Raw genomic sequence first — 4083 nt, forward strand, 5'->3', positions numbered from 1 at the left:
CACGTTTCTTTATTCGATTTTGTTGAAACAGTATTATATCAATAGTTTCAAAACGAAGACAATTGCAAACATTTTAATTGCCCCCGTGGATTGAAATACAAGTTCAGAACCCTTTTATCCATTTTTTGTGTGCTGCCTAGGTTTATGCAGTAGTATTTGTCCAATCGTTATGTGTTTATTCAGTCCAGTAAAAGATGAGTGTCACGCGTGCAAGATACTGTACTTTAAATATATATGGTCCACTAATTAATATCTATCAAACCTTCACATGGTTGCCAGTAGAACCGACACTGTTTATCACAAGTTTTAACGAACCACGAAGTAGAAACAACAGCGAATGGCCAAACTGAATTTATTGTGATTGATTGAAATGTAGATAAACATCACAGACTCGTCAATTCGGTGGAAACCCACCAAAACCGTTTTGGAAGCATTGCAATTTTACAACCATGGTCTACACTGATGTCATGAACTTTTGCACATCATTTTACGTGACGTCATACTTTTTGTTGCCGCGCAATCAGTAACTGCACAAATTGATTTACAGCTTCAAACATGGCGACGATTGTTCGCGTAGGAGGCCAACGGCGTGTACAACATCCAAGATTTCTCACGTTCTTCGTAATATCTTATCTTGACAATGCATGCTTTACGTTTCGGACTTGAAATATCTGTTCTTGTTAGTCACGTCACATATACATGCCAATTACAGTATTTCACATCATTAAAATCGTTTATCAGTATACTAAAACATAAAAAAAATGTGCGTCATCTATTACGGCTAAACACTATTTAACTGGGATGTTTTTTGATACAAAAAAGAAGATATTGTTCTTATCTAACTTTCTATAAACAGCAAGAATTTAACGACAGAAGCTATTGGGCCTTATAAAGGACAGCGTTATAGTGCGGTTTACTGAAATTTCACAGCGCATGCAAGCTGGCATGACAGTAATATTCCTTTACTTTAACTTTTCCGCGGGAAAGCATTGCATCATTTTAGATTTTAGATTTTTCCTTAAATCCAATAATGCTTTCAGACTAAGAAATTCTTTATGTTAAGGAATGTGAGTGAAACGAAATGGAAAGAACAAGAATCGGGGACTACAGCGGATATTAGCATTTTCTCCAGTTCTTCAGTTCCCCTGATATTTCCTGTGAAAAACAACAGTACGAAATTCAAATTCGTTGTTGGTCGCTCAGACCTGGCTGTGCTTTAAATTAATGTGCAGACCACGCCGACATTCCTTATAAAAACTAATTAAATGTCTGTTCTCTGATTCATTCCGTGTTTTAATTGAACAATTGAACGCCTTAGAGACATCGTCAACTGCTCCAGTTTCTGTCGTTGGCATTTGACCTTGGAAATTGTAATAGAATTGATTGATACTTCAGATTGTATGGATTCATCAGTGACGCATACCTATATATACAAACATGTCTGTCTTTTATTATCAAAGTATCTAAACCAGAAAATTCAAGGTCGTCTGAAGAAAATTCACACTGTAATGTGTTAATATATGGATTTGAATCAGAGCAATAATGGTTTAGCACAAAAAGAAATCCTCCTAGCTTCCGGAAAAATCGATTAAAATACAAAGACGTAGAAACACATGTTTTAATCTAAAATGAATTCAGGCCGTCAGTCATGTTAGTGAATATCCGGAACTTCTGAAAATTACGGTTTGGGGATTAGTAAGTCCCAAGACACCATTTTACCCCGATCTTCTACCTTGCACTCTCAACACCTCGGCCGATTCTCTACGGTCACCGTAGAGAATCGGTCGAGGTGTTCCGAGTGTCTACCTTGCTGACAGATATTTTCCCGCGATATACAATGAACTAGTACAGTTACTGAAGATGCTCAAATTGTATCATTTATTAGATAACTAAATACCCAAATTTAATTTATGTTTGAACATGGCGAAGATATTTAAAGTAAAATGACCAAACCGTAAATATAGCCTGTTGGTTTGTTCTAAAACGACAAAGAATAGCAACATAATAACTTTACCATAATCCCGATTCAAAATCGATATAATTGGGACATTATACACACATATATATACATGTATAAAAAAAATAAAACTCGACAACACGCCTTTAGCGCTTTCGTCGCATCTAGGCGATTTTTTCAGTACTCGCCAATAATTTCTCAATGATTTCGTCATTAATTGAGTCTGAAGAATCGCCGAGATATGACAATGACAATGACAATGACAATATTTTATTCTCATAAACATTTAAAGTGTAGAGAATTATATACATACAAAATGTGTACAGGACATATGATATAATACATCGATACATTTGTTAAGCAAGAGTTTATCTTAAATATTGTGAAGAAAGCGCTTAATGAGCGTGTTGTCGAGTTTTTGTTTTTCTTTATGTATTACTTCGTCTGTAGGGTTCATACATAACTATTTTACTTCATGTATATATATACACCGTATATACACACATATATACATCGTAGATGTGCATGGAGACCCCTGAAAAAGTACATTATATACAACGATTTTGATGACGCGTTAGTATTTTAGATAATCACCTCAACTCGCTATAGCTAAAATGTTTACTGTAACTTTCGAATATGTAATGTTAAACTATCAGTTGAATATGACCGCGGGAATAATATTCCCGGCGAAGAAATAATATGCAACCTTTGTAAAATTTGACATGAATTTCATATCTTATTTAAATGGAATGACCGACAAATGATATTGAACAGGTAGAAATTAATACCATTTTAAAAGTTTAATTCCTTTATCTTATTTTGTTGTTCATGACGAAGAAGTCTTGCTTATCAAATCAATCAAGCTTATAAGTGATTGACAGGCTGTGTCGCACATGTAAGTTTGCGAGAATAACCGATTTCTTATTAAGCTATATATATTCATATTGTTTGAAAGAAAGGAACTCGTTTAATTTATAAGACAGTTTTCTCGAAATGAAAGACAGAGAACTTAAAAATCAAAATCATGTGTGTATATATGTTACAATGAATTCAGAATATAGACCATCTGAGTCACAATACAACTGGTAAACACATCGAACTGCAGAGATATAGATTTATATTGTGTCACTATCGATATGAAACAATACCATCCGTTTCCATGATGTCTGCCTCAACAGGTCCATGGAATAATATATAGCATATTAATTTGATACATGCAAAGTGGCCTCCTCTCATGCCGTAAACGACGAAACGGCATTCGGATTGTCCATTAAACAGCGGACTCCACTTCCAGCTGAAAAGCAAAGAAGCGAATATTGGTTTACAAATGATGTTAGATCTGCCTTCCGTGAATTATTGATTTAAAAGTCGTTCTGGGTCGTACGAATGGGCGAACCCTCAATAGAACTTGAACATGATATGGGTACAGATGAATGTATGCACTTAAAACATGTACAAGTTGACGTTAAGACGGCCTCGGTACATCCACATCAATAATTCAGGCCCATTTTTCTTATGGCATAGTGACATCATCTTCGAATTATGCTAGGAGTTTTACTCATTTACTGTAGTTTACCTCAGATAAAACATACCACAGGGGTCTCATACGGATTCCCAACCAACGGTCCATGTAGACCTATATATATACATATATATAATAAAATTATATGATTCCTACGGACGAAGTAATACAAATTTTTTTTTTAAATCGAAAACTCGTCTTTAGCGCTTTCGTCGCATCTCGGCGATTCTTCAGACTTATATATATTATATAAATATATATATATATGGACCGTGGATTGGGTGTTCGTGTCAAACCCCTGTGATATTTGATGTTATTTCCAAATATCTTGCATTCTAACATTTCTTCACATATTACTGTTTATTATGATCAACTAAACAAACTTACAAAAAATAAATCAAAAGCCTTTCACGTGGGGACGTGGGGAATGAGAATTTCATAAATAAAGACAATCACGTTCCTCGTTTTAATTTTTCATAAAATCTTACTTTAAAAAAAAACCATTTTTTTATCTAGGAACGAATCAGGCTGGAATGACGAAGCTCGAATAAATATGGCAGAAATGAGAATGGAGCTTATAAAATCTCGGCCTTAACACCTGGTG

The sequence above is a fragment of the Pecten maximus genome, chromosome 5, assembly GCF_902652985.1.
Source record: "Pecten maximus chromosome 5, xPecMax1.1, whole genome shotgun sequence".
NCBI classification, from domain to species: domain Eukaryota; kingdom Metazoa; phylum Mollusca; class Bivalvia; order Pectinida; family Pectinidae; genus Pecten; species Pecten maximus.